The 25,766-nt window shown below is 46.4% G+C and overlaps 1 protein-coding gene across 1 annotated transcript in view; it reads left to right on the forward strand.

Moving 5' to 3' along the window:
• Nucleotides 1-25,766, forward strand: part of LOC134983739 (oocyte zinc finger protein XlCOF6-like) — a 166,687-nt gene that overhangs the window by 102,777 nt on the left and 38,144 nt on the right. The window lies entirely within an intron of this gene.

A 25,766-nucleotide genomic window follows, 5' to 3' on the forward strand; every position in this document is an offset into this window, starting at 1 on the left:
CATTTCAGCGCCATTTTTTCCTCACAGAGACGCTGGTCCTTCCAAAACACTGCTGTACAGATCAGAGTGAAAAAAGAGGGGGGGGGGGGCACAGTTTGGTGCATTATAAGTTAAAAATAAAAAGCACACTATATAATGAGCGCTGTGGAAATGAGCTGGTAGACTCCTGTGTTTCCCTAACAGAATTTACTGGGGTCTATCTCTTATAGCCAGTGTAATGTCGGTGGGTGTTTGGTACACTTGTGTCAGCATATCTGAGGCTCTGCCACAAACGGCTGTGGGAATGACTGTCGGCACCGCTGACTCCTGATGGTACTTGGTACATGTAAATAAGTGTCAACATGTCAGTAGATGTATGTTTTTCCCAAGAGAAAACTATATGGGAGACACAGATGTGTGGGGGTGACCCTGTGGGCCCCAACAATATCTGTCTGGGTAAAAATTGGCATGATAATGTGATGCATATCAGAAAGGGCTATACCTATATGTCTGTATAGTAAGGTTGCATAGGTCTGTGACACGAACACAGAGGTAGTAATGTTTATGGAGGGAGTCATATTCATAGAATATATTTCCCTCAGATCCCTCGGGGTCGCAAGAATGTTATTTTGCCCAGTTACTACTCCCTGAGATTGACACAAATACTGTTTCTTATGTCGACCATAATGTTTCCTGATTAGATCCACATAATCGGCATTCGGTACCTGTTCATACACATTAGAACGTATTAACGTCACTAGGGACCCTGCTGTTCCTGACAAAAAAGAGATATATATATATAGAGAGATATATGTGTGTATATGTGTATTTAAATGTATATATATATTTATATATAAAAAATTTATAATGAATGCTGAGGTAAAGTTATTCCTTCTCATGTGCTGAGCGCTCTATTGAAAAAACTCTGGGTCAGCCGTGACAAGATGGTTTCAAAATCCTCAAGAGGGGTCTGAGTGTTTATTCTTTTCCCGCCGTGGATAGAATAAAGTGAGAGTCACCCCCTGTTCTGCACGGGGCCCTGTCACAAAGGATCGTATGCAGGAAGCTATGTGATATTCTAATTATGTGTCCACATGTGCGTTGATTATACTTGCATTACATGCGCATGGGGGAGTAGTTGTATTCAGAAATGGTCGGTTACCTTGTCATCCGATATAGTTACCCTGGGGAGAGATTGGGTACTCCTTAAGTGGGGTCATATCTAGAACATTGCAGCATACTGCCGTGCGACTACAAGGGATATGGGACTCTTGGGTTCGCGGGCCAATTCCATGGCGGTCTCGACTAGGAGGGCGTTGTGGATTCACCAATGGAATGCTGATGCCGACTCCGAGAAGAACTGGAGTCTCTTCCCTATGAAGGTGAAACCTGGTTTGGGGATGGCCTTGTTAAGTTGATCTCGGCAGATACCACTGGTAAGTCTACCTTCTTGCCCTATGTTCCCTCACAACGGTTGGTGACGCATTATTGTAGGATGCAGTCATTTAGACCGAGTAGATACGGTTTTCCCTTTCCTTGCAGGTAGAGGAAGGTGAAAAGGTCAGAGGTCAGCAGCCTTTTCAAGTTCGCAGGAGCAGAAATCATCCTCTGTTTCTGCCACATCCACCGCATGACGCTGGGTCTAGTGGGAGCACACGACGGTGGGACCACGTCTAAAACTCTTCAGTCAGTCCTGGAACCGGCATGGACAAGCGAGTTTTGAGAATAGTGTTCCAAGGGGGACATACTGCAGTTTCCAGACGTTTCCCCTCACCGATTTGTCAAATCGACCTTACCGATTCTCCTCCGGACGGGGAGGTAGTATGCAACGCAATACATGAGTTGTGTCAGGATCAGGTCTATGTCCTGCTGTCCCGGACACAAAAAAAAAAAAAAAAAGCTGTTATTCAAGCTTTTTCGTGCTCCTGAGACCGGACGGCTCGGTCAGACCAATCCTATATCTGAAATCCCAAAATTTCTACTTAAAGTTAAAATCCAAGATAGAATCTCTCTTTGGCAGGGATCGCCAATCTGTAAAAGGAAAAAGGCGGTCTAATTACGGTTTCTTCCGCGTTAGGCTTTCCTGGGTTTTGCAATTCAAGATTGTCATTACCGATTCACCAGAGTGATGGCGGTACGATGGTTTTCCTTCGATAGTAAAAGTCATTATTATTCTGTACTGGGACGCTCTCCTGATTACGGCGAGGTCCAGAAACCGAGTGGTTGTGTTCTTCCGGTGGATAAGACTCTGAGGAACCAGAGTCTGGTCAGACCTGCAACAGTGTCAATCCATCAATACATTCAGTTGCTGAAAAAGATGGTTGCGGCCTATGAGGCTGTTCAGTGGGCAGGTTACATGCCAGGGTGTTTTTGGCGGGACCAGTTGGACAAGTGGTCCGGTTCCCACCTGGGTTAATCCTGTTTTTCAAGACCAGAATATCACTCCTGTGGTAGCAGCAAAGTTCTCATAAGCACAGGTTCAGGTTCCAGGACTGGATCCTAGTGACCACAGATGCATGCCTCTGAGATGGGGCAGCTGTCACACAGGTGGATAACTTCAAAGGAAGAGGGTCAAGTTTGAATACTTGTCACCACTTTAACAGTCTAGGGTTAAGGGCCGTTTATATCGGTTTTCTAAAAACGAAAAACGGAGCAGTAATGGCAGAAGCCTGTTAGGAATGTCTGTGTGTTTGTGTTGCCTTGCATTGTCTCATTCCTGCCTCTAGGGGTCTCACTTGCTGCCTTAGGTCTGAATGGCAGTTGCACACTCTGTCCCTGCAGGTTGATTACCTGATTGTGAGCAGCTGTGGCCAACACCTTGTGCTGCTATTTAGCTCCAGCTCACCAGCATTCATGTGCAGATCATTGTGGTTCCATGTGGATTGTGACTAGGCTCTCTCCAGTTCTCCTGTCCTGCTTCTGCCATACCTGCATCTCTGAGACATTTCCTGGAGCCTGGTTTCACCTATGCCTTGTTATGAAACTTCTTGCCCTGCTGGAGCAATATCTGCATTCCGGAATTATTATTTGCAGTCTGTTTCCACCCCAGCCTGGTTACTTCATTTTGGTATGTTATTTTCCCTCTGCTTTGTTTAAACCTGGATTTCTTCATGTTCATTTTCACCTCTGCAATTAATCTGGATTGTATCTAAATTCAAGCATAATCATACTCCCTGCTAAATGTCAAGCCATTACTATTATCTAGGAATGTTGCATTCTGTTCCATGTTTATCAAGGATCCATTCTCTGTATGCTGATATCTTACTGGTTCTTTCACGGCAATAAACCTTGTTTAATTTTCACCTGGCTTCAGCTGACCTCATTTCAGGTTCCTCCTGCATGTGCACACACAGAAGCTTAGTAGTCATAACAAAGCCAGAAAGATTTTCTGCTGAGCGACGAAACATATACGCACTCTGTTAGCGATGTTCGTTCCACGAGTGGGCATCTGAGAAGCTGACTTCCTCAGCAGACGAGTTCTCCATCCAGGAGAAAGGAGTCTTCATCAAGAGGTTTTCACAGAAGTGACAAGTCGTTGGGGAATTCCTCAAATAGACATGATGGCGTTTCGCCTCAACAAGAAACTTCAGCGTGTCACAACTGAGGGCCTGAGCTGACGGGAGGCAGCCTCAGTTGTAGGGGCTGAGATGTACCGGAACCTGGGAGGTTGTATCAGACCCCTGGACATGTAAGTAACATGAATAATAACTGCCCGAAGGCGTGACCACGACAACTTGGATAAAAGTCAATGATGTTTATTATGACAACTCCGCAACACAGCAGCAGTAAAAGAAAACGTAAAAGTCAGCAAAGAATAAATACAGTTCCTGGGTACTACAGGATGGCAGGAGCCACAGGGCACTGGTAGTGTGAGATAGTTCTTATGATCTTCTAGATGGAAAGTCCTTACCAGGCCCGACTGTAGCAATGGAGATAACCCAGGATTGTGCCAGCTGGTGTTCCAGGAAAAGCTGGGTTGCTGAAGATAAAACAGCTGCTGTGGATACTGGCTGGAACCAGACTGTTGTTAGCACGGAGTGGATACTGGCTGGAACTAGTTAAATAATAAATGAACTTGGGAGCGATGAAATATGAACTGAAATGTAGAACTTGAGAGCGGAGAAATAATAATACCGGTGGAGAGTGGTAAAGTGTAGAAAGGACACCGGCCCTTTAAGGGAAGCTGTACTCTGCTGGAAGCTGAGCTGGAAGCAGGTAATGTTGTAGCTGGAAACAGATGAATCCACAATGGATTGGAGAGTCAGGCTACACCGCAGGTGGAATGCTGGTGCGGGTCTCTATGGTGGAAGTCTTGAGACAGGAGCTGGAACCTGGAAGACAATCACAGGAGAGAGACAAACAGGAACTAGGTTTGACAACCAAAGCACTGACGCCTTCCTTGCTCAGGCACAGTGTATTTATACCTGCAGCAAGGAAGGGATTGGCTAGGCAATTATGCAGATTATCAATACTGAGAACAGATTGGTGGAAATGATCAGCTGACAGAATCCAAGATGGCTGCGCCCATGCAGACACTTGGAGGGAAGTTTGGTTTGTAATCCACGTGGTAATGAAAACAGTAACGGCGGCGCCGGCCACCGGAGACAGGAGGCGCCAGGCTGACAGATGCACATCCAACCACGCGGACACAGCGGAGGCCGCGGCTGACGTAATCGCCACTCAGACACTCTGCATGCAGAAGTTCAGGGACGGCGGCGGAGGCCGCGGGAGACGCCATGCCAGGTGTAATATGGCGTTTACTGTGACAGCGTCCCAGAGTGACAGGAGAGGATACAGGAATGTACACATCAGGATAACAGATGGGATCCGGTCCTGGAGCGCTGAGCCAGCCTTAGGAGGCATCTGATGGGTAAGAAATGGCGTCCAGATACCCGGATCGTGACAGCACCCCCCCCTTTAGGAGTGGCCCCAGGACACTTCTTTGGCTTTTGAGGAAACTTGGAATGGAATCTCCGGACCAAGGCAGGAGCATGGACATCAGAAGCATTGGTCCACGAACGTTCCTCAGGACCATAACCCTTCCAGTCAATAAGATATTGTAGTTGACCGTAACGGTGACGTGAGTCCAGGATCTTGGCCACTTCATACTCAACGCCTCGTTGAGTTTGGACTTTCGGAGTTGGAGGAAGTGAGGAATGAAACCGATTCAAGATCAGCGGTTTCAACAGGGAAACATGGAATGTCCTGGGTATTTTTAAGAAGGGAGGCAACTGGAGTCTGTAAGCAACAGGATTGATGACTTGTTCAATCTTGAAAGGACCGATATAGCGAGGTGCAAACTTCATACTGGGAACTCTTAACCTCAAATTCTTCGTGGATAACCATACCCGATCACCCACCTTGAGAGCAGGAACTGCTCGACGCTTCTTATCCGCAAACTTCTTGTACCTGAACGATGCCTTGAGCAGAGCTGATCGTACGCTCTTCCAGATATTGGCAAACTGATGCAAGGTGATATCCACTGCGGGAACAGAAGTTGCTGGAAGCGGTTGGAACTCAGGGACTTTAGGGTGGAATCCAAAGTTAGTGAAGAATGGTGTTGAAGCAGATGAAGAATGATACTGGTTGTTATGACAGAACTCGGCCCAGGGAAGTAATTGAACCCAGTCATCTTGAGAGGAGGACACATAGATGCGGAGGAAGGCCTCCAAGTCCTGATTCACCCTCTCGGTTTGACCATTGGTCTGAGGATGGTAAGCCGTGGAAAACTTTAGCTTGACTTGGAGGACTTGACATAAACTTCGCCAGAATTTGGCTGTGAATTGAACTCCTCGATCTGAGATAATTTCTTCAGGAAGACCGTGGAGTCGGAAGATCTCTTGTATGAATACTTGAGCCAACTTGGAAGCTGACGGAAGACCGGTGAGAGGAATGAAGTGTGCCATCTTGGTGAACCGGTCAACTACCACCCAGATGGTATTGAACTTGTTGCACATGGGTAAGTCTGTAATGAAATCCATCGACAAGTGGGTCCATGGTCGACGGGGAACAGATAGTGGAACCAGTTGCCCCGCAGGCGACTGGCGGGATACTTTATGTTGAGCACACTTTGGGCAAGATGCAATAAACTCCAAGACGTCCTTTTTCAGAGTTGGCCACCAATAGGACCTAGAGATAAACTCCAGGGTTTTTTGGATACCTGTATGTCCGGCAAAACGGGAAGCATGGGCCCAATGCATGAGCTTCTTCCTTAGCATCGGCTTCACAAAACTTTTCCCTGATGGGGGCGTAGAGTCCATCCCTACCGTGGAGAATGCCAACGGATTTATAATAGGATGCTTGTCTGAAGACTCTGACTCATTTTCTTGCTCCCATGAGCGGGAAAGGGCATCGGCCTTGCGATTCTGAGAGCCCGGACAGAACTGGAGTTTAAAGTCGAACCTGGAAAAGAAAAAGTGCCCATCTGGCCTGACGAGGGTTGAGACATTGTGCGCCCTTCAGGTATAAAAGGTTCTTGTGGTCTGTAAGTATGGTAATTGAATGAGAAGCTCCCTCCAACAGATACCTCCACTCTTCTAGAGCGAGCTTGATGGCTAGCAACTCCTGGTCGCCAATGGCATAGTTGCGCTCAGCTGGGGAGAACTTCCGGGAGAAGAAACTGCAAGGGTGTAAATGGCCATCTTTAGCCCTCTGAGATAACACCGCTCCTACTCCAACGGAGGAGGCATCCACCTCTAAGATGAAAGGAGAGTCGATGTCAGGCTGTTTCAGAACAGGCGCAGAGATGAACCTTTGTTTTAAAAGATGAAATGCTTGCATGGCTTCTTCAGACCACTTGGACGGGTTAGCACCCTTCTTAGTGAAAGCAGTAATAGGCGCCACAATGGTGGAAAAGTCTCGTATAAACTTTCGGTAATAGTTGGCGAACCCTAAGAACCTCTGGACCCCTTTGAGGGTTAAGGGTACCGGCCAATTTTGGATTGCTTGTAGTTTCTCAGGATCCATCTCTAGTCCGGAACCGGACACAATGTACCCTAGAAACGGAATGGACTTGACTTCAAAGACGCATTTTTCTAATTTGCAATAGAGATGATTGACACGGAGACGGGACAGAACCTCTTTAACCCAAAAACGATGTTCCTCTAAATCGTTGGCAAAAATGAGGATATCGTCTAGATAGACCACGACATGACGGTATAGAATGTCTCTGAAGATCTCATTGACAAAATGCTGGAAGACAGCTGGAGCATTGCTCAATCCGAAGGGCATGACGAGGTACTCATAATGTCCGTCACGGGTGTTAAAGGCGGTCTTCCACTCGTCACCCTCACGGATCCGGATGAGATTGTATGCACCTCGCAAGTCCAGCTTTGTAAAGATGGTAGCTCCGCTAACTCTGTCAAAGAGCTCAGTAATCAGGGGTAAAGGATAACGGTTCTTGATGGTAATGTCGTTCAAACCTCTGTAGTCGATGCACGGCCGCAGACCACCATCTTTCTTTTTTACAAAAAAGAAGCCTGCGCTGGCTGGAGAAGAAGAAGGTCGAATGAACCCCTTTGCTAGGTTCTCTTAAATATATTCCTCCATAGAATGCGTCTCAGGCAGAGACAACGGATAAGTTCGGCCTCGAGGTGGAACCTTCCCTGGAACGAGATCAATCGGACAGTCCCATTCTCTATGAGGAGGAAGGATATCAGCAGAAGCTTTACTGAACACATCCGTGAAATCTTGATATGGAGGAGGTGGAACATCAGACGACCTGGGGGAGGAAGAACAGACAGGCAATACTTTAAACAAACATGTCTCAGCACAGGAGGAACCCCATGCCAGGATTTGCGTAGTCGTCCAATCAATTGTAGGATTGTGAAGACGGAGCCATGGAAGGCCCAGGACCACAGGATGTGTGGCTCTTGGAATCACTAAAAAAGAAATAAGTTCGGAATGAAGAACTCCCACTCTCAGACGAACTGGTAGAGTCCTTAAAGAAATAACTGCATCAAAAATTTTGCTGCCATCCACGGCAGTTAAAGAAATGGACGAAGGAAGTCTCTCGGTGGGTAGGGACCACCGTTTAACATAGGCTTCGGTAATAAAGTTCCCAGCTGCTCCGGAATCAAGGAGGGCAATGACGTTCCGATATCGTTGAGCAACTTGAAGCGAGACTGGGAGATTACAATCTTGAGGAGATGGAGAGGAGATCATTACTCCTAGCCGGCCCTCTCCTTGGCGAGCTAGGATTTGGAGTTTCCCGGACGTTTGGGACAGGCATTAATGGTGTGAGACGGAGCTGCACAATAGAGACAGAGAAACTCGGAGAGACGTCTTCGGCGCTCAGCAGGAGTTAAACGGGAACGGCCAAGTTGCATGGGCTCATCTTTAGATGGTGACAGTTGACGAGGAGGAGGAGCAGAAGATTTTGGAGCAGATGATCTTCCACGCTCAGTTGCTCTCTCTCTGAAACGTAAATCAACTTTCGTGCAGAGTGAGATTAGCTCATCTAACTTAGAAGGTAAGTCTCTGGTAGCTAACTCATCTTTAATACGCTCAGATAAGCCATGCCAGAATGCAGCATACAGGGCCTCGTCGTTCCATGCCAGTTCGGATGCCAGGATCTGGAACTGTATCAGATATTGTCCTACAGTACGTGACCCCTGGCGTAAACGGAGAATCTCGGATGAAGCTGAGGTTACCCGGCCTGGCTCGTCGAAGATGCGCCTGAATGTTGACACGAATGCAGTGTAAGAAGATAGCAGGGTGTCGGACCTCTCCCATAACGGTGATGCCCAGTCAAGGGCGGAGCCACTGAGAAGAGAGATGATGTAGGCAATTTTTGTACGGTCACTGGGAAAATTGCCAGGTTGTAGCTCAAACTGAATCTCACACTGGTTGAGAAATCCCCTGCAGAATCTTGGAGATCCGTCAAATTTTGCTGGCGTTGGAAGATGAAGACGTGGAGCAGAAATGGGTAAGGTGGGTGGGGTTATAGCTGGAGTCACTGTGGTTGACGCACCAGATGCGCCTGATCCACGGAGAGTTGTCTGAATCCCATCCAGCCGAGTAGAGAGATCCTGGAGACAGCGGATGATGTGGCCCTGTGCAGCCTCCTGATGTTCTAGTCGGGCTGCCAGTTCTTGCATCGGCCTGGCCGCTTGATCCTGGTCTCCGGCTGGATTCATTAGGTCAGTGCTTACTGTCACAACTGAGGGCCTGAGCTGACGGGAGGCAGCCTCAGTTGTAGGGGCTGAGATGTACCGGAACCTGGGAGGTTGTATCAGACCCCTGGACATGTAAGTAACATGAATAATAACTGCCCGAAGGCGTGACCACGACAACTTGGATAAAAGTCAATGATGTTTATTATGACAACTCCGCAACACAGCAGCAGTAAAAGAAAACGTAAAAGTCAGCAAATAATAAATACAGTTCCTGGGTACTACAGGATGGCAGGAGCCACAGGGCACTGGTAGTGTGAGATAGTTCTTATGATCTTCTAGATGGAAAGTCCTTACCAGGCCCGACTGTAGCAATGGAGATAACCCAGGATTGTGCCAGCTGGTGTTCCAGGAAAAGCTGGGTTACTGAAGGTAAAACAGCTGCTGTGGATACTGGCTGGAACCAGACTGTTGTTAGCACGGAGTGGATACTGGCTGGAACCAGTTAAATAATAAATGAACTTGGGAGCGATGAAATATGAACTGAAATGTAGAACTTGAGAGCGGAGAAATAATAATACTGGTGGAGAGTGGTAAAGTGTAGAAAGGACACCGGCCCTTTAAGGGAAGCTGTACTCTGCTGGAAGCTGAGCTGGAAGCAGGTAATGTTGTAGCTGGAAACAGATGAATCCACAATGGATTGGAGAGTCAGGCTACACCGCAGGTGGAATGCTGGTGCGGGTCTCTATGGTGGAAGTCTTGAGACAGGAGCTGGAACCTGGAAGACAATCACAGGAGAGAGACAAACAGGAACTAGGTTTGACAACCAAAGCACTGACGCCTTCCTTGCTCAGGCACAGTGTATTTATACCTGCAGCAAGGAAGGGATTGGCTAGGCAATTATGCAGATTATCAATACTGAGAACAGATTGGTGGAAATGATCAGCTGACAGAATCCAAGATGGCTGCGCCCATGCAGACACTTGGAGGGAAGTTTGGTTTGTAATCCACGTGATAATGAAAACAGTAATGGCGGCGCCGGCCACCGGAGACAGGAGGCGCCAGGCTGACAGATGCACATCCAACCACGCGGACACAGCGGAGGCCGCGGCTGACGTAATCGCCACTCAGACACTCTGCATGCAGAAGTTCAGGGACGGCGGCGGAGGCCGCGGGAGACGCCATGCCAGGTGTAATATGGCGTTTACTGTGACAGCGTCCCAGAGTGACAGGAGAGGATACAGGAATGTACACATCAGGATAACAGATGGGATCCGGTCCTGGAGCGCTGAGCCAGCCTTAGGAGGCATCTGATGGGTAAGAAATGGCGTCCAGATACCCGGATCGTGACACAGCGATATTGTTCCAGGTCGAGGGACCCTCAAGCAATAGCGGTGGAAGCCCTAGTGACACCGTGGGTGTTTCAGTTGGTCTATGGGTTCCCTCCGCTTCCACTCATTCCAAAACTGTTGAAGATCATAAGAAAAACAAGGGTTCATGCGATGCTCATTGTTCCAGACTGGCCAAGAAGGGCCTGGTATCCGGATCTTCAGGAATTACTCATAGGAGATCCCTGGCCTCTTCCTCTACGAGGAGATCTGTTACGGCAGGGGCCGTGCGTGTACCAAGACTTACCGCAGCTTCGTTTGACAGCTTGGAGGTTGAACACCGGATCCTAGCCCGAAAGGGTTTTCCCAGTGAAGTCATCCCTGCTGTTCTTCAGGCCAGAAAAGGAGTAACGTCAAAACATTACCATAGTATTGGAGAAAGTATGTGTCTTGGTGCGAATCCAAGAAGGCTCCTACGAAAGAATTCCAGTTGGGTCGTTTTCTCCATTTTTCACATGATGGTGTGGATGCGGGTCTTAAGTTGGGCTCGATTAAGGTTCAGATTTCAGCCTTATCGGTTTTCTTCCAAAAACAATTGGCCTCCTTTACAAAAGTTCAAACTTTCGTAAAAGGAGTGTTACACATCCAACCTCCCTTTGTTCCCCCTGGGGCTCCATGGGATCTTAACGTGGTGTTGCAGTTCCTGTAATCTCATTGGTTTGAAACTTTACGAAAGGTAGAGTTGAAATTCTTCACTTGGAAAGTGGTCAGGCTGTTGGCCTTGGCATCCGCAAGGTGGGTGTTTGTATTTGCGGCTTTGTCTCACAAGTGCCCCTATTTAATCTTCCATGCAGATAGAGCGGAGTTGAGAAGTCGTCAGCAATTTCTGCCAAAAGTGGTTTCATAGTTTTACATGAACCAACCTATCGTGGTGCCTGTGGTTACTGAAGCCTTGGAGGAATCGAAGTCTCTCGATGTGATCAGAGCTTTGAAAATTTATGTCGCCAGAACGGCTCAAATTAGGAAAACGGAGGCTCTGTTTGTCCTGTACATTACAGCTTTGCCGAGCAGCTACTTGGTCGGGTTCAAACACCTTTGCGAAGTTTTACAAGTTTGATACCCTGGCTGATGAGGACCTCTTGTTGGGTCAATCGATGCTGCAGAGTCATCCGCACTATTCCGCCCGTTCTAGAGCTTTGGTATAAACCCCATGGTTCTTGAAGCATCCCCAGCATCCTCTGGGACGTATGAGAAAATAGGATTTTAATACCTACCGGTAAATCCTTTTCTCTTAATCCGTAGAGCAGGCATTCCCAACCGCGATCCTCAAGGCACACTAACAGTGCAGGTTTTAGTGATATCCAGGCTTCAGCACAGGTGACTTAATTAGTAGCTCAGTTATTTTGATTTAACCATCTGTGCTGCAGCCTGGATATCACTAAAACCTGCACTGTTGGTGTGCCTTGAGGACCGTGGTTGGGAATGCCTGCCGTAGAGGATGCTGGGCGCCAGTCCCAGTGTGGACTCTATCTGCAGTTATTAGTTATGTTTACACCATACTTGCCTACCTGACCCTCTCCATGAGGGAGAAAATGCTCTGTTCCTGGACTTTCCTGGTAATGTATGATTACCATCACCTGTGGTGAGCTAGTTAAGTGATAAGAAAGGTGTTTCACCTCAGGTGATGGCAATCATACATTACCAGGAAAGTCCAGGAACAGAGCATTTTCTCCCTCATGGAGAGGGTCAGGTAGGCAAGTATGGTTTACACACAGGTTGTGTTTCTGTTTTGGTCAGCCTGTTGCTGACATTGTTCATGCCGTTGACTGGACTTCTGTTAAATGCCATGTTGTACGGCGTGTTTGTGGTGTGAGCTGGTGTGTATCTCACCCTTAGTTTAACAATAAATCCTTTTCCTCGAAATGTCCGTCTCCCTGGGCACAGTTCCTATAACTGGAGTCTGGAGCAGGGGCATAGAGGGAGGAGCCAGTTCACACCCATTCAAAGTCTTAAAGTGCCCATGTCGCCTGCAGATCCCGTCTATACCCCATGGTTCTTGAAGCATCCCCAGCATCCTCTACGGACTAAGAGAAAAGGATTTACCGGTAGGTATTAAAATCCTATTATTACACACCGTAATGCCCATTACACATTATTACACACCATAATGCCCATTACACATTATTACACAGCGTTATGCCCATTACACATTATTACACACTATAATACCCATTATACATTATTACACACCGTAATGCCCATTATACATTATTACACACCGTAATGCCCATTACACATTATTACACACCATAATGCCCATTACACATTATTACACACCGTAATGCCCATTACACATTATTACACACCGTATTACACACCATAATGCCCATTACACAGCGTTATGCCCATTACACATTATTACAGACCGTAATGCCCATTATACATTATTACACATCGTAATGCCCATCACTCATTATTACACACTGTAATGCCCATTACACATTATTACACACCGTAATGCCCATTACACATTATGACACACCGTAATGCCCATTATACATTATTACACACTGTAATGCCCATTATACATTATTACACACTGTAATGCCCATTACACATTATTACACACCGTAATGCCCGTTACACATTATGGAGGTCATTCCGAGTTGTTCGCTCGCAAAGCGATTTTAGCAGAGTTGCTCACGCTAAGCCGCCGCCTACTGGGAGTGAATCTTAGCATCTTAAAAATGCGAAAGATGTATTCGCAATATTGCGATTACACACCTCGTAGCAGTTTCTGAGTAGCTTCAGACTTACTCGGCATCTGCGATCAGTTCAGTGCTTGTCGTTCCTGGTTTGACGTCACAAACACTCCCAGCGTTCGCCCAGACACTCCCCCGTTTCTCCGGCCACTCCTGCGTTTTTTCCGGAAACGGTAGCGTTTTTTCCCACACGCCCATAAAACGGCCTGTTTCCGCCCAGTAACACCCATTTCCTGTCAATCACATTACGATCGCCAGAACGATGAAAAAGCCGTGAGTAAAATTACTAAGTGCATAGCAAATTTACTTGGCGCAGTCGCAGTGCGAACATTGCGCATGCGCATTAAGCGGAAAATCGCTGCGATGCGAAGATTTTTACCGAGCGAACAACTCGGAATGAGGGCCTATGACACAGTAATGCCCATTACACATTACACACCGTAATGCCCATTATACATTATTACACACTGTAATGCCCATTACACATTATTACACACTGTAATGCCCATTACACATTATTACACACTGTAATGCCCATTACAACATTATTACACACTGTAATGCCCATTACACATTATTACACACCGTAATGCCCATTACACATTATTACACACCGTAATGCCCATTACACATTATTACACACCGTAATGCCCATTATACATTATTACACACTGTAATGCCCATTACAACATTATTACACACCGTAATGCCCATTACACATTATTACACACCGTAATGCCCATTACACATTATTACACACTGTAATGCCCATTACACATTATTACACACTGTAATGCCCATTACAACATTATTACACACTGTAATGCCCATTACACATTATTACACACCGTAATGCCCATTACACATTATTACACACCGTAATGCCCGTTACACATTTTTACACACCGTAATGCCCGTTACACATTAGTACACACTGTAATGCCCGTTACACATTATTACACACCGTAATGACCATTACACAATTACACACTGTAATGCCCATTACACATTATTACACACCGTAATGCCCATTACACATTATTACACACCGTAATGCCCACTACACATTATTACACACTGTAATGCCCATTACACATTATTACACACCATTATGCCCATTACACATTATTACACACCGTAATGCTCATTACACATTATTACACACCGTAATGCCCATTACACATTATTACACACCGTAATGCCCATTACACATTATTACACACCGTAATGCCCATTACACATTATTACTAGTGATGAGCGGGTTCGGATACTCGGAATCCGACCCGCCCGAACTTCACCTTTTTTTTTACACGGGTCCGAGCGACTCGGATCCTCCCGCCTTGCTCGGTTAACCCGAGCGCGTCCGAACGTCATCATCCCGCTGTCGGATTCTCGCGAGACTCGGATTCTATATAAGGAGCCGCGCGTCGCCGCCATTTTCACACGTGCATTGAGATTGATAGGGAGAGGACGTGGCTGGCGTCCTCTCCGTTATAGTAGAACACAGAGTGACTTAGTTAGTTATAATTGTGGGGAGGATTGGGGACGGGGAGCAGCTGTTAGGGAGTACAGTGCAGGGTTTTGATTATACCACCAGTGAGTTTAATCCTTTGTTTCTCTGCCTGAAAAAAACGCTCCGACCACCATATCTGTGCTCACTCAGTGTGCTGCACTGCTGCATGATATATCTGTGCTGAGTGCACTGCTCTGCTCACACTGCCAAATTGTGGGGACTGGGGAGCAGTTATAGCAGGAGTACAGTGCACAGTTTTGCGGACAGTGACCACCAGTCCAGTATACGTTTGTCTGCCTGAAAAACACTCCTGTGTGTTTTTTTCTTTTCTTCATCCTAGTTTAGCAGTCTGCTGACAGTGTCCACCAGGTCCGTTATACAGTATATTATATATATAAGCAGCAGTACGGTAGGCCACAGCTGTACCTACCTCTGTGTCATCAGTGCACTCGTCGTCCATAAGTAATATAATACTATCCATTCATCTACATTGTATACCTGTGTTGTTGTTTTTTTCTTCATACTAGTTTAGCAGTCTGCTGACAGTGTCCACCAGGTCCGTTATACAGTATACTATATATATAAGCAGCGGTACGGTAGGCCACGGCTGTACCTACCTCTGTGTCGTCACTCGTCGTCCATAAGTAATATAATACTATACTATCTGTGAGGAGACCAGGGAAAGGGATGTCTAGGACTTGCTTTCATGTTAAAAAGGAAAGAGTTAATCCTATGGCCCAAGTTCTGAGTTCTTAAATTGAAGCCCTCAGTCTGCAGAAGTCACACACAGGAAGTATCCCAGAAGCAGACAGCAGGGGAGTGTTCCTTTTAGAAAAGCCCTCCTCCTTCCCCTCTGAAAAGACTGACAGCATGATCCACCAATCAGAAAGAAGGAGAGAGAAGGAACCAGCAAGGGAGAATTGTGGGAGTGAGGAAGTGGCTGGGGGAAGGAGACTGTGTGTGTGTGGAGGTGATGGGACACAGCTAGACTCACTGGAGGTTGGGGTGTCGTCCCCTCTCAGTGTCATCAGTGACCAGCCACTCTGTGTGCCCTGCTACAGCTGTCATTACTGCCCAGGCCTGGAGGAGATATACAGCAGCTGGTAAGGACTTTGCTGAACTCTGAGTGGACATTATTAGTATAACCCTGCTTGCTGTTCACTGGATTTCTGGGTCTCCCTGAATAAAGATCACCTTGATTTTCATTATAACCGGCTCCACAGTGTGATCCCTGAACCCCAGGATACCCAGGTCACCCGGTATCCTCACACTATCCATCCATCTACATTGTATACCTGTGGTGGTTTTTTTTTTCTTCATCCTAGTTTAGCAGTCTGCTGACAGTGTCCACCAGGTCCGTTATACAGTATATTATATATATAAGCAGCAGTACGGTAGGCCACGGCTGTACCTACCTCTGTGTCGTCACTCGTCGTCCATAAGTAATATAATACTATCCATCCATCTACATTGTATACCTGTGGTGTTTTTTTTTTCTTCATCCTAGTTTAGCAGTCTGCTGACAGTGTCCACCAGGTCTGTTATACAGTATATTATATATATATAAGCAGCAGTACGGTAGGCCACGGCTGTACCTACCTCTGTGTCGTCAGTGCACTCGTCGTCCATAAGTAATATAATACTATACTATCCATCCATCTACATTGTATACCTGTGGTGTTTTTTTTTTTCTTCATCCTAGTTTAGCAGTCTGCTGACAGTGTCCACCAGGTCCGTTATACAGTATGTTATATATATAAGCAGCAGTACGGTAGGCCACGGCTGTACCTACCTCTGTGTCGTCACTCGTCGTCCATAAGTAATATAATACTATACTACCCACCCATCTACATTGTATACCTGTGGTGGCTTTTAGTTGTGCGCAAAATATGGAGAACAAAAATGTGGAGGTTAAAAAAATAGGGAAAGATCAAGATCCACTTCCACCTCGTGCTGAAGCTGCTGCCACTAGTCATGGCCGAGACGATGAAATGCCATCAACGTCGTCTGCCAAGGCCGATGCCCAATGTCATAGTACAGAGCATGTAAAATCCAAAACACAAAAGATCAAAATTAAAAGCGTCTGAGGAGAAGCGTAAACTTGCCAATATGCCATTTACGACACGGAGTGGCAAGGAACGGCTGAGGCCCTGGCCTATGTTCATGGCTAGTGGTTCAGCTTCACATGAGGATGGAAGCACTCAGCCTCTCGCTAGAAAAATGAAAAGACTTAAGCTGGCAAAAGCACAGCAAAGAACTGTGCATTCTTCGAAATCCCAAATCCACAAGGAGAGTCCAATTGTGTCAGTTGCGATGCCTGACCTTCCCAACACTGGACGGGAAGAGCTTGCGCCTCTTTTTTTCTTTGCATCATGTGCTGTTTGGGGAGTATTTTTTGGAAGGGCCATCCTGCCTGACACTGCAGTGCCACTCCTAGATGGGCCAGGTGTTTGTGTCGGCCACTTGTGTCGCTTAGCTTAGCCATCCAGCGACCTCGGTGCAATTTTAGGACTAAAAATAATATTGTCAGGTGTGAGGTGTTCAGAATAGACTGGAAATGAGTGGAAATTATGGTTATTGAGGTTAATAATACTATGGGATCAAAATGACCCCCAAATTCAATGATTTAAGCTGTTTTTTAGGGTTTTTTGAAAAAAACACCCGAATCCAAAACACACCCGAATCCGACAAAAAAAATTCGGTGAGGTTTTGCCAAAACGCGTTCGAACCCAAAACACGGCCGCGGAACCGAACCCAAAACCAAAACACAAAACCAGAAAAATTTCCGGTGCACATCACTAATTATTACACACCGTAATGCCCATTATACATTATTACACACTGTAATGCACATTACACATTATTACACACCGTAATGCACATTACACATTATTACAAACTGTAATGCCCATTATACATTATTACACACTGTAATGCACATTACACATTATTACACACTGTAATGCCCATTACACATTATTACACACCGTAATGCCCATTACACATTACACACCGTAATGCCCATTACACATTATTACACACCGTAATGCCCATTACACATTATTACACACCGTAATGCCCATTATACATTATTACACACTGTAATGCCCATTACACATTATTACACACTGTAATGCCCATTACACATTATTACACTCCGTAATGCCCATTACACATTATTACACACTGTAATGCTCATTACACATTATTACACACCCGTAATGCCCATTACACATTATTACACCCTGTAATGCCCATTACACATTATCACAATGCCCAGTGGGTTTTCCCATGTGCCTCCCATTGGTGGTGTACAGTGGCAGTGTACTTACCTCTTTGTGTATTGCCCCCTCCTGCACACTGCCCATGCTTGCTGTTCCTCAGCCTCCGCGCAGAGAATAAACAATATGGCGGCGGGGAGTGGCTGTGATGACGTAGATCGGTATCACAAGCTGATATCGGTCACTACCGGAAACACGTGCGATATGCACAATATAGTATACAGTATAGTGAACATTGCCATGCCTGCAGTCTATTTTTCTTTAGATACCGACCCCGCAGACCATGCATCAGTATAGCAAGCTGTGTACACACGGTGAGATAAACATGGTTGTTAGCTAACAAACAAAGTTAGCAATTGGGAAAAACCATATGCACTGCTGGGGGGGGGCAGATGTAACGTGCAGAGAAAGTTAGATTTGGGTGGGTTATATTGCTTCTGTGCAGGATAAATACTCACTGCTTTATTTTTACACTGCAATTTAGATTTCAGTTTGAACACCCCCAACACAAATCTAACTCTCTCTCTGCACATGTTACATCTGCATAACTCTGAATAAGGCCTTTTTATGGACAGAAGAAAGTTATGACAGCAATGAAAGTCTGGTAATTCTAGGAAAAATACAGGTGAAAAATAAGATTTTAAACCTACCGGTAAATCTTTCTCTCCTAGCCCGTAGAGGATGCTGGGGACTCCGTAAGGACCATGGGGTATAGACGGGCTCCGCAGGAGACATGGGCACTTTAAGACCTTTAATGGGCGTGAACTGGCTCCTCCCTCTATGCCCCTCCTCCAGACTCCAGTTATAGGAACTGTGCCCAGGAGACGGACATTTCGAGGAAAAGGATTTTGTTAATCAAGGGTGAGACACATACCAGCTCACACCACAAACACACTGTACAACATGGTATATAAGTAAACCAGTTAACAGTATGAACAACAACAGAAAACAGCAACAGCCTGATTTCAACAGTAACACAACCTGTGTGTAACCTTATCAATAACTATGTACAATTATTGCAGATTTCAGTCCGCACTGGGACGGGTGCCAGCATCCTCTACGGACTAGGAGAAAAAGATTTACTGGTAGGTTTAAAATCTTATTTTCTCTTACGTCCTAGAGGATGCTGGGGACTCCATAAGGACCATGGGGTTTATACCAAAGCTCCAGACCGGGCGGGAGAGTGCGGATGACTCAGCAGCACCGATTGAGCAAACATGAGGTCCTCATCAGCCAGAGTATCAAACTTATAGAACTTTGCAAAAAAGTGTTTGAACCCGACCAAGTAGCCGCTCGGCAAAGCTGTAACGCCAAGACACCACGGGCAGCCGCCCAAGAAGAGCCCACCTTCCTAGTGGAATGGGCCTTTACCGATTTTGGTAACGGCAATCCAGCCGTAGAATGAGCCTGCTGAATCGTGTTACAGATCCAGCGTGCAAGAGTCTGCTTGGAAGCAGGCGCGCCAATCTTGTTGGCCGCATACAGGACAAACAGTGCCTCTGTTTTCCTAATATGAGCCGTTCTGGCTACATAGATTTTTAAAGCCCTGACCACATCAAAGGACTTGGAATCCTCCAAGACATCCATAGCCACCGGCACCACAATAGGTTGGTTCATGTGAAACGACAAAACCACCTTGGGTAGAATTTGAGGACGAGTTCTCAATTCCGCTCTATCTACATGGAAGATCAGATAGGGGCTCTTGTGAGACAAAGCCGCCAATTCTGACACCCGCCTTGCCGAAGCCAAGGCCAATAACATGACCACTTTCCAAGTGAGAAATTTTAAGTCAATTGTTTGAAGAGGCTCAAACCAGTGTGATTTTAGGAACTGTAACACCACGTTGAGGTCCCACGGTGCCACTGGGGGCACAAAAAGAGGTTGGATGTGCAGAACTCCCTTTACAAAAGTCTGCACTTCTGGAAGAGAAGCCAATTCCTTCTGAAAGAATATTGATAAGGCCGAAATCTGCACCTTAATGGAGCCTAACTTCAGGCCCATATCCACTCCTGTCTGGAGAAAATGACCCAGCTGGAAATCCTCCGTAGGAGCATTCTTGGATTCACACCAAGACACATACTTCCTCCAGATACGGTGATAGTGCTTCACCGTTACCTCCTTCCTAGCTTTAAGTAGAGTAGGGATGACTTCCCCTGGAATACCTTTCCTAGCTAGGATCTGGTGTTCAACCACCATGCCGTCAAACATAATCGCGGTAAGTCCTGGAACACACGGCCCCTGTTGTAACAGGTCCTCTCTGAGAGGAAGAGGCCAAGGATCTTCCGTGAGCATTTCCTGAAGATCTGGATACCAGGCCCTTCGAGGCCAATCTGGAACAATGAGTATCGTCTGAACCTTTGTTCTTCTTATGATTCTCAATATTTTTGAGATGAGTGGAAGTGGAGGGAACACATACACCGCATGATACACCCATGGTGTTACCAGCGCGTCCACCGCTATCGCCTGAGGGTCCCTTGACCTTTAACAATACGTCCGAAGCTTCTTGTTGAGGCGTGACGCCATCATGTCTTTTTGAGGGAGTCCCAGCAACTTGTCACTTTTGCAAAGACCTCTTGATGAAGTCCCCACTCTTCTGGATGGAGATCGTGTCTGCTGAGGAAGTCTGCTTCCCAGTTGTCCACTCCCGGAATGAATACTGCTGACAGGGCGCTCACGTGATTTTCCGCCCAGCGAAGAATCCTGGTGGCCTCTGCCATTGCTGCTCTGCTCCTTGTTCCGCCTTGGCGGTTTACATGCGCCACAGCTGTGACGTTGTCTAACTGGATCAGAACCGGTAGGTTGCGAAGAAGGTGCTCCACCTGCTTCAGGCCATTGTATATGGCCCTTAATTCCAGCACATTTATGTGCAGACAAGCCTCCTGGCTTGACCATATTCCCTGAAAGTTTATTCCCTGTGTGACCGCTCCCCATCCTCGGAGGCTCGCGTCCGTGGTCACGAGAACCCAATCCTGAATTCCGATCCTGCAACCCTCTAGAAGCTGAACCCCCTGGATCCACAGGAGAGAGATCCTGGCCCTGGGGGACAGGCATATCAACCGATGCATTTGGAGATGGGACCCTGACCACTTGTTCAGTAGGTCCCACTGAAAAGCTCTTGCATGAAACCTGCCAAACGGAATGGCCTCGTAGGCCGCCACCATCTTTCCCAACACGCGAGTGCATTGATGAATCGATACTCTTTTTAGTTTTAGCAGAGGCTTGACCATGTTCTGGATTTCCTGAGCTTTTTCCACTGGAAGAAAAACCCTCTGTCTTTCTGTATCCAGAATCATGCCCAAGAACGACAGCCTTGTTGTCGGAACCAGCTGCGACTTTTGCAAATTTAGAAGCCAGCCGTGTTGTCGTAGCACCTTCAGAGAGAGCTCCACATTTTTCAGTAATTGCTCTCTTGATCTCGCTTTTATCAGGAGATCGTCCAAGTACGGGATAATTGTGACCCCCTGCTTTCGCAGGAGCACCATCATTTCTGCCATTACCTCGGGGCGGTGGAAAGCCCAAACGGCAACGTCTGAAATTGGTAATGACAATCCTGCACAGCGAATCTCAGGAACGCCTGATGAGGAGGGTATATGGGGACATGAAGATATGCATCCTTTATGTCCAGTGAGACCATAAACTCCCCCCCCTCCCTGTCTAGACTGGAGATCACCGCTCGTAGAGATTCCATCTTGAATTTGAATCTCCTCAAAAACAGGTTTAGGGATTTTAGGTTTAGAATCTGTCTGACCGAGCCGCCCGGCTTCGGGACCACGAATAGAGTTGAATAAAACCCCTTCCCTTGTTGTAACCGGGGAACCATGATAATCACTTGCTGTTGACACAGCTTTTGTATTGCCGCTGCAACTATTGTTCTCTCTGGGAGAGAAGCTGGTAAGGCCGATTTGAAAAATCGGTGTGGAGGCACGTCTTCGAACTCCAGTTTGTACCCTTGGGTCACAATTCCTAGCACCCAAGGATCCAGGTCTGACTGAACCCAGACCTGGCTGAAGAGCCGAAGACGTGCCCCCACCAGTGCGGACTCCCGCAGGGGAGCCCCAGCGTCATGCGGTGGATTTGGCAGAAGCCGGAGAGGACTTTTGCTCCTGGGAACTAGCCGTAGTTGGTGTTCTTTTCCCTCTTCCTCTACCTCTGGCGAGGAAAGACGATCCACGCCCCTTTCTGAATTTATGAGACCGAAAGGACTGCATCTGGTACTGAGGCGTTTTCTTTTGCTGTGGGGGAACAAAAGGCAAAAAAGTAGACTTACCCGCGGTAGCTGTGGAAACCAGGTCTGCGAGGCCATCCCCAAACAACACTTCACCTTTGTAAGGCAGAGCCTCCATAAGTCTCTTGGAGTCAGCATCACCAGTCCATTGACGGTTCCACAGCGACCTCCTAGCTGAAATTGCCATGACATTGGCCCTTGATCCCAAGAGGCCAATATCCCTCGCAGCCTCCCTTAGGTATAACGCTGCGTCTTTGATGTGACCCAAAGTTAACAGAACAATATTCCTGTCGAGGGTGTCCATGTCAGATGACAAGTTATCTGCCCAAGCTGCAATAGCGCTACTCACCCATGCCGACGCAACTGCCGGTCTGAGGAGGGCTCCCGTAGTCGCATAAATTGATTTTAAAGTGGTTTCCTGCTTGCGGCCCGCAGGACCCTTTAGTGTCGCCGTGTCCGGGGACAGTAGGGCCACTTTTTTGGATAACCGCATCAAGGCTTTATCCACCGAGGGAGAGGATTCCCACCGTGACCTGTCCTGTGAGGGGAAAGGATACGCCATAATAATTCTCTTAGGAACCTGCAGCCTCTTATCTGGAGTTTCCCAAGCTTTTTCAAATGGAGCGTTCAGCTCATGGGATGGGGGAAACGTTACCTCACGTTTCTTCTCTTTAAACATACAGACCCTTGTGTCCGGGACAGAAGGGTCCTCTGTGATATGTAATACATCCCTTATTGCTACAATCATGTACTGAATACTCTTGGCCACCCGTGGGTGTAATCTCGCCTCATCATAGTAGACACTGGAGTCGGAATCAGTGTCGGTATCAGTGTGTGCTATCTGGGTAAAGGGACGTTTCTGTGACCCTGATGGGTTCTGAGACACAGCAATATCCATGGATTGACTCCATGCTTGGTTATGAGACTCAGCTTTGTCCAATCTTTTATGCAATAAAGCCACACTTGCATTCAAAACATTCCACATGTCTACCCAATTAGCAGTCGGCGGTGCCGACGCAGTCACTATCACATTTTGCTCCTCTTCCTCCCTCGAATATCCTTCTGCCTCAGACATGTCTACACACACGTACTGACACCCCCCACACACACTGAATTATAGAGGACAGACCCACAAGGAGGTCCTTTGGAGAGACAGAGAGGAAGTTTGCCAGCTCACACCCAACGCCGCCACAGTCTGAATATAACAATACCCCAGACCTGTATAGTGCGTTTTATATATAATATATATATATCAAATCAGCACCAAATATTGTGCCCCCCCTCGTTTTGTACCCTGTTACTAGCAGATATCAGGGCAGGGTCCGGGAGCAGCGTCTCTGCAACCAAGCTGTGGAGAAAATGGCGCTGGTTAGAGCTGAGGGACGAAGCCCCGCCCCCTCGAAGGCGGGCTTTGGTCCCGCTAATATTTATACTGGCGGGGGTTTTAAATACCCTGCAATGCAGTGTATATAGCTTGCCAGTCGTTTTTATGAGGTAATCTTTGCTGCCCAGGGCGCCCCACCTGCGCCCTGCACCCTTGCAGTGCCTTGTGTGTGTGCGGGAGCAAAGGCGTGCAGTTTGATTTCACAGAAGTGTGATTGACTTGGAGTTACATTGTGTTGTTTAAGTGTTCCCTTTATTTTTTTGAGCAGTGTGTGTATATATATATATATATATATATATATATACATACACATATACACACACACACTGTATATAGCAGTGGTTCCCAAACTGTGTGGTGTGGCTCCCTGGGGTGCCTCGGGACACTTGTAGGGGTGCCTTGGATTGGTGGTCCAGGACCAATTCAAATTATTTATGATTAATGTAATAGGCAGAACCAGTGCTGGTGGCTGCCAGTCATAGCATTTGTGGACAAACAGAAGCATATCCTGTCCCTCACCACACAACTGACCCTAAGGATGACATATAAACACAATTTACTTCATTTAATATTTCTTTCTAAATTTCTCAATCAGGAAATTTGGCCTAGGGGTGCCGTGAAAAAAATTCTGATATTCTCGGGTGCCATGATTCAAAAATGTTTGAGAACCACTGGTATATAGGGATATGTGTGAGTGTGTATAGGGGTATAGTGTGACTGTATGAATGTATGTATATGTATAGGGTAGTGTGTGAGTATGTATGTATATATCTATGTGTGTGTGTACAGAGGACGCTATCAGCACCAAGATGCAGTGCCCACTGTGACCACTAGTACTCAGACCAAGGACAATAACGTGTGCTGTCTCCTATTGTGACACTCCCTATGTGTGGTAGGGCGTCCGCTGTACCTTAAATAAACTGAGCACTGGTATGGGTGCTAACAATACATTTAGAAAAAAAGGGGGATAAGGTACTTCTAAGCGACCATTGGTGTCATAACAAAGTAGGAGGACATAAACACAAATGTATAGAGGAATAAATGTAGCGTAACTTGAGAAGATGGGTTAGAGCAGGTATCACCCAACGCGTTTCGTCCGATCAGACTTCATCAAGGGGTATTGTAGTGGTGGGACAAAACACACACATATTATATATATATATATACATATCCTAATTAGGAAGTGAGTGATTACATTACTTCCTGTCATTAGTTGATTAAAAATGAGGAGTCAGAATAAATGGGAAAAACAGTGTTCTATACAAATGGCTGATGAGGGCCGCTGAGTAAATAATGTAAGATTAGTCATTACATTTTATATCACTAATCTTACATTATTTACTCAGCGGTCCTCCTCCTCCTCATCAGCCCCCATTTGTATAGAACACTGTTTTCCCCGTTTATTCTGACTCAATTTTAATCACTGTCCCACCACTACAAAACCCCTTGATGAAGTCTGATAGGATGAAACGCGTTGGGAGATACCTGCTCTAACCCATCTTCTCAAGTTCCGCTACATTTATTCCTCTATACATTTGTTTTTATGTCACATCTCTCTGTCTTGTAGTTTTTATGTATATATGATTTTATGTATACATGAAGTCCTAGGCGTATTTTAACTCTGTGAAATTTTTTTTAGTGCTATATATTTGTGAATTACATTTTGAAACTATTTTTATACACTATGTACTGACTCCTCCTACTTTGTTATGACACCAATGGTCGCTTAGAAGTACCTAATCCCCCCTGAATGTGTGTGTGTGTGTGTGTGTGTGTATATATATATATATATATATATATATATATCCACTGCTCAAAAAAATAAAGGGAACACTTAAACAACACAATGTAACTCCAAGTCAATCACACTTCTGTGAAATCAAACTGTCCACTTAGGAAGCAACACTGATTGACGATCAATTTCACATGCTGTTGTGCAAATGGAATAGACAACAGGTGGAAATTATAGGCAATTAGCAAGACACCCCCAATAAAGGAGTTGTTCTGCAGGTGGTGACCACAGACCACTTCTCAGCTCCTATGCTTTCTGGCTGATGTTTTGGTCACTTTTGAAAGCTGGCGGTGCTTTCACTCTAGTGGTAGCATGAGACGGAGTCTACAACCCACACAAGTGGCTCAGGTAGTGCAGCTCATCCAGGATGGCACATCAATGCGAGCTGT

This window comes from Pseudophryne corroboree (assembly GCF_028390025.1).
Source record: "Pseudophryne corroboree isolate aPseCor3 chromosome 3 unlocalized genomic scaffold, aPseCor3.hap2 SUPER_3_unloc_22, whole genome shotgun sequence".
NCBI lineage: Eukaryota > Metazoa > Chordata > Amphibia > Anura > Myobatrachidae > Pseudophryne > Pseudophryne corroboree.